This window comes from Phyllobates terribilis, unplaced genomic scaffold, assembly GCF_046119375.1.
Source record: "Phyllobates terribilis strain yellow unplaced genomic scaffold, ASM4611937v1 Scaffold_3__8_contigs__length_932513732, whole genome shotgun sequence".
Lineage (NCBI taxonomy): Eukaryota > Metazoa > Chordata > Amphibia > Anura > Dendrobatidae > Phyllobates > Phyllobates terribilis.
Window position 1 is genome coordinate 51,547,527 of NW_027362763.1, and position 15,274 is coordinate 51,562,800.

Here is a 15,274-nt window from a genome sequence, read left to right on the forward strand (position 1 = left end):
CCAGTGATACACTTCTGTCAGCCACCAGAAGAACCTCCACCACAAGAAGAGCCTGTGAGCACCCTAGAAGAACCTGCTCAGGAACAGGAAGAGTCCCCAGTAAGAGGAGGATCACCAGTTGAAGCAGAACCTGAGGGTTCAGTAAACAGTGCACTTGCCAGTCCCATAGAGAGATTGAGGCAGTTCTATAACTTACCCGCATGTACACCTGATAGGTTAGCGGATAGTGCATGCACAGACACCAGTATCACCCCAGTGCTACGTAGATCCACACACAGCACACAAGGCCAAATCCCTACCAGGTATAGGGAATAAGGTACAAAATGCCTACAGTGTAAATAGTTACCCGTAAGGGTACAGAAGGAAAATGTAAAATTTGTTTTTGTGTGTGAACTGAAAAATACATGTGTGCATTTAGTTACCCGTGAGGGTATAAAGACTGTAGGTTATGGACGGTGAATAACCAAAGAACTGTCCCTTGTAAATAGTTGCACTTATTAAAGTGCCCCCTATTGGTTTTATGTCAAAGACCACTGAACAAAAACCCGTTTGACGTGGCCGAAGACGTGTTCCAAAAGGATGCAAGGACGGACTTCTCCACAAGAGGCCCTTACTACACACAGACACCTCCACCCTTCCACCTCATACCACCAGAGGGAGCCCTGTTAGGGATATATATACTGGAGGGTGAAGTTAGGTAGAGAGAGTGTGCTGACACTTTAGAGCAGTGAAGAAGCAGCACGTCTGCTGCTGTGTTGAGGGCCCCGAGTGTGGCCGAGGCAAGAAGAGAGGAGTTAAGGGGGCAGAGGAGCATCTGAAGCTCACCCCAGAACACAAGCCAGACACCGGGTCCGCGCCTATAGGGTCCTCTATACTCAGTAGAGACAAGAGGCATACCAGGGGGATTCCAGACCCCTGGTTCACCTGAAGCTACCATCATTTTACAGAACTAGGAACCACGAAGGCCCCAGCGTCCAGGGATAGTGGTAGCCAAAGAAAAGTTCTACTATAAGCAGACAGGTGAGAGAGTGAAACAGCATAAAAGCTAGGCCTAGTTCCAGGTTGGCCAGAAGCTTTAAAGGAAGGAAGAAACGGATCAGGAGGCCTTATACCTGCTCACTGGGGAGAGTCCAGAAGTGCACCCTTCCTATCAAGTACCCTGGACTGTACCTGCCGTCAACACCAGTAAAGGTACTGAAGCGAACCCCCTGTGTGCGTGTCCGTCATTCCCCCTGACAGGTGGCATCACGAGACAAAACTGTTAACAAAACCCCTTTTAAAGAGTGACCCCAGGGTACGGGCCCGGGAGTCGACTGCTGTGACATCCCACAGAAGGTTAAGGCCCGGGTACCGAGTCTCTCCTATATCCCCCCTGGGCGAGTCAATATAATCATAGAAAGGTGTATGAGAATGAAAACAGTGCAAATCATTAATTAATTAATAACCAAATGGGGATAAAAGATAGAAGTGATATTATATAAACAGAACCCCAGTGATAAAGTGGACATATGCCATCAATGAGGGGAAAAAGGAGGATGTACACTCAGAAGAATACACAAATAAAAATATTATATCACCATATTGATATATAAGTGCTAGAAGTCCCATATTAAAAGTGAAAAAATAATAAATAAAAAATAAATAATAATAAAAAATAAGTGCACAGGAGTGAGACTGAATTATAGGAAAACTTATTTATTAATGATAGAAAAGTAAAGAAAGTGCAGGAATAATAAAATTAGTGATGATACATCAAATGGATATACAGTATACATAGTAGATCCATATAATGTCAAATACTGTAATACACAATAAGTATATGGAACGTGCGTACATGTAAATAGACTAAAGTGCAAGTGCATGGAGGAAAAGATATATGTAATTATATCTATGACATGTTACAAGCTATAGGAAACTCTAAGACAGATTGAAAATAGTTATTAGTAATAATAAATTAAAATCTTTGAAATGAACAAATGACAGTCAGACATTGCTTTTCTGCTTCCACAGATTTTAAAAAAAAATTAAACTCATGAAATCGGCCTGGACAGAAATGATGGTTCTTCTTAACTTAATATTTTGTTGAACAACCTTTTGAGGCAATCACTGCAATCAAACGATTCCTGTAACTGTCAATGAGACTTCTGCACCTCTCGACAGGTATTTTGGCCGACTCCTCATGAGCAAACTGCTCCAGCTGTCTCGTGGTTGAAGGTTGCCTTTTCCAGACTGTTTCAGCTGTTTCCAAAGATGCTCAATAGGATCAGGTCAGGGCTCATAGTAGCCACTTCAGAATAGTCCAATGTTTTTCTCTTAGCCATTCTTGGGTGTTTTTAGCTGTGTGTTTTGGGTCATTATCCTGTTGTAAGACCCATGACCTGCGACTGAGACCAAGACACTGGGCAGCACATTTCTCTCCAGAATCCCTTGATAGTCTTGAGATCTCATTGTACCCTGCACAGATTCAAGACACCCTGTGTCAGATGCAGCAAACCATCCCCAGAACATAACAGAGCCTCCTCCATGTTTCACAGTAGGGACAGTGTTCTTTTCTTGATATGCTTAATTTTTCCGTCTCTGATGTGCCTTGCCAAAAATTTCCATTTTTGTCTCATCTGTCCATAGGACATTCTCCTAGAAGATTTGTGGCTTGTCAACATGTAGTTTGGCAAATTCCAGTCTGGCTTTTTTATGATGGTCATCTCCCATGAAGTCCACTCTTTAGAAGTTATCCTGGGCTCTTTTGTTACCATTCGTATTATCCGTCTCTTTGATTTTTCATCAATTTTCCTCCTGCGGCTAAGTTCAGGGAGGTTGGCTACAGTCCCATGGATCTTACATTTCTGAATAATATGTGCAACTGTAGTTACGAGAACATCAAGCTGCTTGGAGATGGTCTTATAACCTTTACCCTTAACATGATTGTCTCCTGAGACAACTCTTTCCTTTGCTTCCTCTGGTCCATGTTGAGTGTGGTACACACCATGTCACCAAACAGCACAGTGAGTATCTGTAGCCCTATATACAGGCCCACTGACTGATTACAAGATTGTAGACACCTGTGATAGTAATTAGTGGACACAATTTGATTTAGCATGTCCCTTTTGTCACATTATTTTCAGGGGTACCATCATTTCTGTCCAGGTCTATTTCATGAGTTTCATTTTTTTAAATTCTGTGGAAGCAGAAAAGCAATGTCTGACTTTCATTTTGTTCAATTTCATAGATTTTTAATTTATTATTATTTTTGTCAGATTCAAGTTATTTCTGTGACCATTGTGGGTTTTTCTTTCATTAAACAATTTTGACCACGTGTGTATGTAGCACCCTGAGGATTCGGCTGCTACAGGGGTATTGCACCTCAATCCAGAGGTGTGATATTCCACTCCCGGGTAAGGATGGAGTGTGGATCTGAGCTCGGTAGGCTGCATGCACTACACACATCCCATTTCCGAGGAACAGACCGACGGTACTCCCACTTAGAAATGTGCAGGTACGACCGAGTCTGTTCCTGGCTGGAGTGGGAGGGGGGTGGTACATCCCAAGTAGTGTAGGGGCAGATAGGGGGAGCAGCCTGAGTAAAGATAGGAGCTCATTGGGTGCTGGTCGCCTGAGCTCACACATAGAGGGTGTATATAAGGTGGGCACCAACTAAGAACAGGGTCAGTTGCAGAGAGAAAGTCAGTTGCAGAGAGAAAGTCAGGAGCAGAGGAGAAGAGAGACCCAGAGTGAGAGAGGAGAGAGAGAGAGACTCAGAGGCACAGAAGAAAAGGACTCTAAGACCCCAAACTAAATCCCCGGGTGAAGAGTCGGCATCAGGGTACCGGAACCCAAGCTGGTGGGGGTAAAAACATTCCCCAGCCAGAGACCGGAGACCGTGGGCAGCGTTTGCCACGGTCACCCACCACATCCACCACGAAGGCATACCACGAGGAGGGTCAGGGAACCCAAGGCCAAGGGTGTCCCAACAGAAGGCCCGAGGGAGCTGGACCTGGGTGGATCAATAGTGGGGACGGCCAGAGAAAGGACTGAAGGAGAGCTCAGGGTCACGCTCCGGACTTATTTGGGAGTTGGCTGGATCCAGAACCTGGTGGGCGCAGCACGGCTCGGGAGGTCACTCGAAGCTGGAGTGACCAGAACATCAGCAGTGAGTAAAACATCCTAAACTGCATAACCCGACTCTGTCTCTGATTGCCGTCTACACTGCATCACCACAACTCCCATCCTCTGCACCTGATCCCCTGAGGCTATACCCCACCCGTTGGGGGTTATACCATCAAACGCTGCACCTACACCATCAGCCTCAGCGGACCCTGCTGCAGCGGCGGCCATAGTGACCGCAACACAACGGGTGGCGTAGTCGACATTAAGAACTTATAACATCTGTAGGACTGCCACATACAACTGAGTTTGACACCCTGGGCACGGACCGGGTCATAGCCACTCGGAAGACTACAACCCCCATCTGATCCGGCTCCGGATATTCCCACTAACGAATATGGCCCAGGGGGCGCGTCAACTTTGGCGTAGTCGGCAGGATCACGTGCCCGCAACAACCGGGTACTGCGTGCCTGAAGAAAAGTGCGAGTTTACCTCAAAAAGAAGTCTCCTGCCGGTTCCGGAGGGTCCCCGCCATCGGACCCCATCACCAGTCGATTCCAGCCGGTTGTCCGCCATTAACAGCGTTTTCCCGCCATCTGCAGAGTTTCCCGCCACTGGGAAGCGATTCCCGCCATTTCCAAAGGTTTCCCGCCTTGGAAGAGCGGACGCCATTATGGGCGTGCCAGAGGGTGGCGAGAGGCCACCTCCCATCGTGGGCCAGGACCGAAAATGGCGCCAAAAGTGGAAACCGCCCCCACCAACAGAGACTGTGATGCTAGAGGTGTCTGTCAGCGTGAAAGAACAGCCCCTGGAGCTGACAATCACCCAGTGGTCCCGGGACCGCCCTCGAAGGGGGAGGAGACGAAAGAAAAGAACGAAGATGGGTGCCGTCTGGAGCAGTCTAGAGCGAGCGCACCCGGAGGCAGGAAGCCTGGAGAGGAGTAGCAGAGAATCTCACCCGGAGATGGCGAGAGAGCAGAGCAGCACCGGCCCGCTGGCCAGGAGCCTGCTGGAAGAAGAGCAGAGCAGCACCGACCCATTGGTCAGGAGCCTGCTGGAAACCGCGACCCCACTAGGCCTAGTGGAGGTCCTTGCACAGCTCCCCCGAGACCGGGAGTGTGCACAAACTGCCCTGGAGGGCCTCGCACGGAGGATGGCCCGGGTACAGCGAGAGACATTGGCGGAGTGGAGCCGAGAGATGGCCCAGCAAACCAAGACCCGGAGCACGCCAGCCAAGATGAGGAAGCAGACCGCCTCTGAGGATGGCGCGGGAGGACCCAAGGCCGGAGACGGCGCCGAGAAGGGAGCCGAACGCATGGAGGCAGGTAAAGGGGACGTCTATACCCCAAGCCGGGACACCGCTTACCTGCCCCAGCTCCCCGTCGCAGAGCCCGAAAGTCCCCCTGCTGTGCCCGAAAACGCCATGTCACTGATGCAGACTAGGCCCCAACCGGAAGCCGCCGCCGCGACCCCTGTGACGTCACACGCCTCGACCCCGAGCGTGACCAAGCAGGAAGTACCTCCAGCCTGGTCGCAAGGCCTAGTACCCCCGGGCGCCGCAATACCAACAGCGCCCCCTACCTCCGCGGAGCCTCCGGCCTGGCCGCAAGGCCAGGTAGCCCAGGGTGCCGCCGTCCTAACGGTGCCCTTCACCTTCCAGGTGCCCCAGGCCTGGCCGCAAGGCCTGGGCAACCCGGGCGCCACCACCACCGCGCCCGCACCCGTAAAACCAAGGGTGCCGCGTCTGGGAGAGGACTTGTTTGCCCAGCACACGTGGCCGGACGGGCAGCCTTTCATCTGGCCCCAGGAATATTACGAACTGGAGCACCAGAGGAGAGTTGGGGCCATGTGTGCACCCCTGATTCCGGCTCCGAAGCCCGTGATAAGGATCTCGCCCCCGCTTGAAGAGACCCAATTTGAGTGGGACCCCACCGGAGAAGACCTAATGGGGTTCACTCAAGAAACCAGGGCAGCTGCAGCGGAGCGTGCAGAGTGCTGCCGACAGCAGCTCGAGGAGTTTGCGAGGGAGCGGAGAGAGAGGCGGGTCCGGGAACAACAGGCCCAAATAAGGAGCGCCGAGCAGAAGAGCCGAACCAGGAGGGACCCCCGTGCAGCGCACAGTCCCCGCACCACCGGGACTGTAATTAAGTTCAACATGCAGCATGGGTGGGGCTTCATCAGAGACCACAACACCCCCGGCGACGTCTTTGTCACGCGCAGAGATGTGGATTCCCATCTGCCGGAGGGGCACAGAGGTCGTGACCTTTATATCGGGGACGAGGTCACCTTTACCCGGCACAAGAGTGCCAAAGGACCCTACGCCCTCCATGTGCATCGTCTGACGGAGGAAGAGCTGCGGTGTGAGGAGGAGGAACAAGAGGACCCGGACGGGTCTGAAACTAGAGTCGAAGGTAACAATAAAGCAAGAGCAGGAGGACGCCGTCGCTAAGTACAGCGAAGCAGGTGCTGTATATAGTTGCCCGTCGGGGCACCATAAACTGAAACTGTTGCTGCTGCAAATATAGTCCCCGTTGGGACCAGCTGAGTGAACTGTTTACCCGTTTACCCTTAATCCCACAGGCTGAGGACTGTGAGCAGCCATTCCCTTTCCCTCCTTACCTGGCCAAGGACTGAGAGCGGCCATATCCCTTGTATATAGTTGCGCGTCCTAAAGCGCCCCCTACCGGTTTTATAGGAAAACCAGTTTTTCTAGAGAGACTGTCGCACTTTACCCGGTCACACGTTGCACAGTGACCGGAGGAGGAGCCTGAGACGACGAGAAAGTTTTATCTGCTAAGATATGTTATTTATATAATGTTTTATATGTTTTATATGTTTATAAAAATTTGTATGTTTTGGTGTTTATGTCTTACAGCCCGAGGAGGTGCTGTGATTTACCAGGGGGGAATGTAGCACCCTGAGGATTCGGCTGCTACAGGGGTATTGCACCTCAATCCAGAGGTGTGATATTCCACTCCCGGGTAAGGATGGAGTGTGGATCTGAGCTCGGTAGGCTGCATGCACTACACACATCCCATTTCCGAGGAACAGACCGACGGTACTCCCACTTAGAAATGTGCAGGTACGACCGAGTCTGTTCCTGGCTGGAGTGGGAGGGGGGTGGTACATCCCAAGTAGTGTAGGGGCAGATAGGGGGAGCAGCCTGAGTAAAGATAGGAGCTCATTGGGTGCTGGTCGCCTGAGCTCACACATAGAGGGTGTATATAAGGTGGGCACCAACTAAGAACAGGGTCAGTTGCAGAGAGAAAGTCAGTTGCAGAGAGAAAGTCAGGAGCAGAGGAGAAGAGAGACCCAGAGTGAGAGAGGAGAGAGAGAGAGACTCAGAGGCACAGAAGAAAAGGACTCTAAGACCCCAAACTAAATCCCCGGGTGAAGAGTCGGCATCAGGGTACCGGAACCCAAGCTGGTGGGGGTAAAAACATTCCCCAGCCAGAGACCGGAGACCGTGGGCAGCGTTTGCCACGGTCACCCACCACATCCACCACGAAGGCATACCACGAGGAGGGTCAGGGAACCCAAGGCCAAGGGTGTCCCAACAGAAGGCCCGAGGGAGCTGGACCTGGGTGGATCAATAGTGGGGACGGCCAGAGAAAGGACTGAAGGAGAGCTCAGGGTCACGCTCCGGACTTATTTGGGAGTTGGCTGGATCCAGAACCTGGTGGACGCAGCACGGCTCGGGAGGTCACTCGAAGCTGGAGTGACCAGAACATCAGCAGTGAGTAAAACATCCTAAACTGCATAACCCGACTCTGTCTCTGATTGCCGTCTACACTGCATCACCACAACTCCCATCCTCTGCACCTGATCCCCTGAGGCTATACCCCACCCGTTGGGGGTTATACCATCAAACGCTGCACCTACACCATCAGCCTCAGCGGACCCTGCTGCAGCGGCGGCCATAGTGACCGCAACACAACGGGTGGCGTAGTCGACATTAAGAACTTATAACATCTGTAGGACTGCCACATACAACTGAGTTTGACACCCTGGGCACGGACCGGGTCATAGCCACTCGGAAGACTACAACCCCCATCTGATCCGGCTCCGGATATTCCCACTAACGAATATGGCCCAGGGGGCGCGTCATGTATGTTCTGAATTCTAATGTACGTTATCTGCAAAGTAAAATATTAACATTGTGCAAACATCATCAGGTAGACTACAACTTTGGGGCATTAAATCCATATTTAGGAACAGCCGTACACAACTCAGTGCACATCCAATTCATTTTAACCAACAAAACTTTCCTTCACAGTTCAAGGACATCCGATTGGCACACGCAGTATCAGGCACAGCACCCTCCGTTTCTAGCTTCAGTAATACAGTACATTTCCCGCTTTATTTTCCTTTCCACCTGGACTATCCCTACACTTACTGGCAAAGAACAGAGACCACTGGGCCTGACGCGGATTTAGTCTCTGGGTGTTTTGTAAATAGGCCAGGTTTTTGTGATCTGTGTAGATGATCACCGGGTGCAAAGCCCCTTCCAGCAGGTAGCGCCACTCCTCCAGCACAAATTTGATGGCAAGCAGCTCATGATCTCCTATGGAGTCAGGATCGGTCTGGCCTGGCGGGAAATCGTGAAATTTCCCGTGGGCCCAGATATGAGAGTGAGAAAATTGGTGGCGGGGGCCCTTTAAAAGTGTGGGCCCTTTAAAAGCGCGGCTGAATCAAATGTAGCGTCGCGCGTGTGGCGCCCCTGAGGGTTCGGTCACCACAGAGGTGTTGCATCTCAGCCATAGATGTGGCATCTCACTCTCAGGTAAGGAAGGAGTACAGCTCAGGACCCTAACACCTGCATCCAACACACACCACTCCAGGCAAGCAGGAGGGGCAAGATGCCTCTGCTTCTTGCTGAGCCCCTTTCCTGGCTGGAGTGGGGGGAACCCAGAGAGGGGGAACCACATAGTGGGTGTGGGTGGAGGAAGTAGTTAAGGGGAGCACATAGAAGGAAGATATAAGTAGAGAAGCCATCTTAGAAAGAGAAACTAGTCAGAGGAGGAAAGTGACAGGAACAGTCTCTGTTGGAGCTCTGCTCCAGAGGCGGGCCTAGACAGTGAGGCCCAAGTTGGAGAGGAAGGAGAGAAGAGAGGAGAGGGAGCAGGAAGGCTCCAGGAACCAGAGGAAAGGACCCTAGGGGTACAGGCCATGCAGAATGCCACCCGTGCGTCTGCATCTACCGGGAGGTGGAGGGGTCAGGCTGCATAAAGGGGACCGGTCCCTCAGCTAGCGGAAGACTGTACGTCTTAACTAGAATCCAGAGGCTGCAGTATTTCATGTCCTGTAGCCAACAATCCATACCAGTCTCACCAGGAAGGTAGCTATAGAGGACCCAGGGGATGGAACAGACGTTGCCCGCCAAGGCCCGCAGGTACTGAAATGGGACACTTGGTATGAGGTTCAGGGAGAATGCCAGAGAGAAGACACAGAAGGGGGTCCTGTTATTTACTCCGGAGTTAACTGGGGGTGGACTGAGCCCCTCACTGAGTAAATGCAGCACGGCACGGGAAGTTACTTTGACGTCTGTAACTTGGACTGCAATAACCGAGAGTAAAGACCCTGAGGACTGCACTTCCTTGCCTCTGTGCTTCTTGCTGCGCCATCAAACCTTGCACTACAACACCCAGCACAACCAACATCAACTACACTGCCCTGGAGCTAGCTCTTCCTGTGGAGAGCCACACCATCCCTGCTGCAGTAACATCAGCTTCAGAGGACTGCTCCTCAGTGGCGGCTCCCTTAGCCGCTTTCCACAAGTGGCATCACGAACTCTTTAAATCCCCTATACATAACCCCTTTTTATTGACCGCCCTGGGTCACGGACCGGGTCACTGCCACTGTGACAATTCCCCCAGCGTCCACCGGCCCGGCACCGGGTACCCCACGGCCCAGGGGGCGCGTCACGCGCACGGCACATTCATTGGTGACAGCGGGCCTGTAGTAACGTGCATGCAGCATACTTACCACGTGAGTCCCTGACACTAAGAGGATGGATTCTTTCTGGGCGGTGACACGCACTGCGCTCTGCTTTCCCGCTGGCTGGCAGACTGTGGTGTGGTGTCAGGTGACATTGACGCCGCTCTCTTCTGGCCTCTGATAGGCCGCGGCCGAGCTCTGCAGTGCTTTCTCTCTGCTCCGGGGCCGTCCTATGATACGCCGGCGCCACCGAACCCGTCGTCTCGCTCTGCTCTCCCTGCTCCCGGGCTTCTGATACGGTCCCATGCCGGCTCCATATCTGCCCTGGCCTGCTCCCCTGTAGTAATACCGGCTCCCGACCGGGTGGTGGCACCGGCACCGGCGCAGCCCCGCTTCTCTCCTGCTCTGACTCTGGGCTTTTTTATACCGGCTCCGGGGCTGGATATGTGGACGGTGACCGTCCTCTACAGTTCAACTCTCCAACCTGGCCTGGAATTGGAAACAAGGCTGCAGTCATATGCCTGCATATGTGTGTGTATATGCCTGTGTGTGTGTGTATATGCCTGCGTGTGTGTATATCTCTGCGTGTGTGTGTGTATATGCCTGCGTGTGTGTGTATATGCCTGCGTGTGTGTATATGCCTGCGTGTGTGTGTATATGCCTGCGTGTGTGTGTATATACCTGTGTGTATATGACGCGCCCCTGGGCCTGCTGTGTCGCGCAGCGTCTCGCGCACGGGGGCTTACCCGGAACCGGATCAGATGAGGGTTGTAGTCTCCGAGTGGCGGGGACCCGGTCCGTGCCCAGGGAGTCAGACTCAGTGTGTGGCAGTCTTGATAGATGTTATTTGAGTGTCGACTACGCCACCCGTTGATTTGCAGCTATGGAGCTGCCGCTGCAGGGCAGACCGCTGAGGCCGGTGTAGAATTGTGCAGCGTGATAGTATAACCCCCAACGGGAGGGGTATGGCCTCAGGGCAGCCGACGTGGAAGATGGGGGTAGCAGGAACCACTCAGAGACGGTGCGGTGTAATTCAGGGTCTTTACTGGTAACAACGATAGACCCTCCCGGAGTACTTGCTAGCGAACGGGGCCTGGTCAGTCCTTGAGCAGATGGGATCTCCCCTGGCCAGGCAGAGTTGTAGGCCTCCCAAACTGACTGTACTCTTCTGGCTACCTTGCTAGAAGCGGATATAAGTAGCCCACGTCCCTGAGTGTACTGTGTGGTGCTCACCCGTATGGCCGGTGACTCGGGGCCTTCTATTGGCTTCCGCTCCACGATGGCGGTGCTGGTCCCACACGTGTGACCGTGCCTTCGGGTTTCTGGGCCTGAGGACCTGAAATCCCCTGCCAGTCGGCTTCTTCTGCTGGGTAGGAGTTAGTCCCCACAGCCTCGGACGCCGGGTCCGGTAAGAAAGCTTCTCAGTCAGGGCGAGCTCTGCAGCTGCCAGCCCCTGACTCGTAGTAGTATTGCTCCCACTGAGCTCCAGCTGTTTCTTCCTATGACTGTCTCTTGTCTCTACTCTCCTTGACTCCTAACCCTGCTTCAGCCCCGGGTTTATATAGGGGAAGTTCTTCCCCTCCCAAGACTGGGCAGGAGGTGTGGCATGCACAGGATCCCTGACCAAAGGACCTCCCACCTGCTCTCAGACATAACATCTCTATCACTGTGGCAACCAGACCCCTGGGGTGTCACATTCCCCCCTAGTGAAATTTAGTACTCCGGGACTAAACATATTTTAGAAAAACATAACAAGATAAAAACAATAATAATACAATAAGAAAAACATATAAAGATGGTTACGGCATGTCCGTAACCGAGTGCAGTCTTCGAAGAAAAGCAAGGTGTCCATTTCACCAAAACAGGGAGACGTAACCAGGTAGGGGTTTGTCCTACCCCAAGTCCTTAACAGTCTTTAGTCCGTCCTGGGTTACGCTCCAACTATGTACAAGGATTCCCGGTAAATCCACCAAGAACTCCTACAAATAACTAGAAACACAAAATTATACACAAGCAACAATACACAGGTAAACATAAATAAAACAATTTATACACTTCAAATCCTCCACCGTGCGGGTAACTGGCCTCTAGTGGCCCTAGTGGACCTACGGAGCTGACTGCCTAGCCCTGAACTACAGGGTGTAGGAGCTGTCAAGGGTAAACTGGGCAGCTGTCTACCGGCTCTTTGGCTCACTAGGGATATGGCAGGCTCACTGCAAGCAGAGGGTTGATCCTCCTGGTCTCCGGGTGTGGGGTCTTCTGCCTCCTGGACCGGCTGTTCTTCCAGCTCTACCTGTTGCTCCGTAGGTGCTTGGGATGCTGGTTGGAGGAAGGTGAGTACGGGTACCACAACTGCACCATTGACTTGAGTCCAAGACCGAGGGAAGTCCCCGAGCACAGTACTAACCATATCTTCCCTTTCCTCTACGGGTCGATTGTCTTCTTGTTCCTCTTCAGGGTTCCTCAGTTGTTCGGGACACTTCTTCAGGTGGTCCCGGGATACAATAGCTGTGGTTTCCCCTCCGTCTTTACTGATGGTACAAACCTTCGGGTTCTCGTGGCTTGAGGGCAGTACGGTGTACGGGTCCTTTTCCCACTGGTCGTCCAACTTGTGGAGCCGTCTCTTCCTCTTCAAGACCTGCTCTCTGGGTACCAGGGGAACAGCGGGAGCATACTGGTTGTAAGTTTTCTCTTGTCTTTCCCTAGCCTGACAGAGACTTCGCTCCACGCTCTCCTGTACTCTCCGGTACTGCTGCTGCCTCTCCGTGTCCCAGTCTGTTTCTGGTGAAGTGTCCTCGGGTGTCAGGACTCCCATTTCCAGGTCAACAGGTAACTTACCAGGTCTTGCCCTCATTAGGTAAGCCGGGGTACAGTTGGTGGAACCTACCGGGATGTGGTTGTATAGGTCCACCAGATCGGGCAACTTCTCAGGCCACAGACTGCGTTCTTCCAGGGGCAACGTTTTTAAAAGATCCATTACCACCTGGTTCATTTTCTCACAAAGTCCATTAGTTTGCGGATGGTAGGGTGTCGTCCTTATCTTCCGACAGCCATACAGATTGCAGAATTCCTGGAAGACCTCCGCTTCAAAGGCAGGTCCCTGGTCCGTCAGCACTTGGTCCGGGTACCCGTGTGGACGGCAAAAGTGCTGCTGGAAGGCTCTAGCTGCTGTTTGAGCCGTTAAGTCCTTGACGGGGACGACAACCAAGAACCGGGAGTAATGATCCACGATGGTTAACGCGTAGACGTAGCCACTTCTGCTTGGGGTCAGTTTTACATGATCCAAGGCTACCAGTTCCAACGGTTGCCGGGTGACGATGGACTGCAGGGGAGTCTTCTGGCTGGCACGGTCCTTCCTTCTCAGGTTGCACGGGCCACAGTCTCTGCACCACTTCTCAATGGTTCCCCTCATGCCTACCCAGTGGAATCGCTCGCGCAGCAGGAACTCCAGCTTCTTCCACCCGAAATGTCCAGCTCCGTCGTGGTATGTCTCCATCACCATGGCTGCGTCTCTTCGTGGCACCACTACTTGCCAGAGTAGTTCATGCGTCCGGGAGTTAACCATTCTGCGGCACAACTTCCCCTTGTAAAGGAACAGTCGACTCTTCTCTGCCCATAGTTGTTTGGCTTCCTCCGGAGCGTCTGGTTCAAGGCAAGCCTCCGGGCGAGTCAGCATCTCCTTCACCAGTCGGACGGCAGGGTCGCTGTCTTGCGTTTCCGCCCAGTTGTAGTGAGGTAAGGGGTTCAACGTAGCAGCCTGCTTACTCCTTACCCGGTGGGAATACTGAATAGTCCCATGACGGTGGAACGCAGGGAGTTCAACTTCTTCCAGTCCCTCCGGATCTTCTCCTTCGTCCGGCAGGTTGGGCATCCTGGACAGGGCATCCGCGTTGGTATTGGAGCGTCCGGCCCGGTATTTGATTGTGAACTCGTAGTTGGACAGACGGGCCATCCACCTCTGCTCCAGGGCACCGAGTCTTGCCGTGTCCAGGTGTGTCAACGGGTTGTTATCCGTGTACACGGTGAACCGGGAAGAAGCGAGGTAATGCTTAAAGCGCTCGGTGACTGCCCATACTACGGCCAGGAACTCTAGCTTAAATGAGCTGTAATTCTCGGGGTTCCTTTCGGTGGGTCGCAGTTTTCGGCTGGCGTAGGCGATTACTCGTTCCTTCCCCTGCTGGATCTGGGACAGTACGGCTCCTAGCCCGATGTTACTGGCGTCGGTGTAGAGGATAAAGGGCTGGCTATAATCCGGGTACGCACGGATTTCGTCCCCCGTGAGGGCCATCTTCAGCTGGCGGAAGGACTCTTCTTCCAGCTCCTCCCATTTGAAGGGCGGCTTCTGGTTCTTGGCCTTCCGGGACTGGCCTATCAGGAGGTCCTGCATAGGTGCTGCCTTTTTGGTGAAACCGGGAATAAACCTTCGGTAGTAGCCTACCAACCCGAGGAACTGCCGCACTTCTTTTACGCTGGAGGGGCTTGGCCATTCCTTAATTGCGGTGATCTTATCAGGGTCGGGAGCCACTCCGTCAGCGCTCACCACGTGTCCCAGGTACTGCACCTTTGGTTTCAGGAGGTGACACTTGGAGGGTTTCACCTTTAGGCCGTAACTCGCCAGAGCTTCGAACACTTCCGCCAGGTGTTTCAGGTGGTCCTCATACGTCTTGGAATATACGATGACATCGTCCAGGTACAACAAGACCGTCTCGAAGTTTCTGTGGCCCAGACAACACTCCATTAGTCGTTGGAAGGTTCCTGGTGCGTTGCAGAGTCCGAACGGCATGCAGGTGAACTCGCTAAGTCCCATCGGGGTGGTGAATGCGGTCTTCTCCCGGTCCGCCTCTGCTACAGGAACCTGCCAGTACCCGCTAGTGAGATCCAAGGTAGAGAAGAAGTTAGCAGATCTTAAAGCAGCCAATGACTCCTCTATCCTTGGTAAGGGGTACGCATCCTTGTGTGTGATACGGTTGATTTTCCGGTAATCTACACACATCCTCATGGTGTTGTCTTTTTTTCTGACTAAGACTAGTGGAGCTGCCCAGGGGCTACAGCTATCCCTGATCACCCCAGCCTCCTTCATGTCTCTAAGCATCCCCTTGGCGTGTTGGTAGTGGGCAGGGGGTACGGGTCGATACCTCTCTTTTATAGGAGGATGGTCTCCCGTGGGGATGTGGTGTTCTACCCCCTTGACTCGCCCGAAGTCTAACGGGTTTTTTCTGAACACTCTCTCGTACTC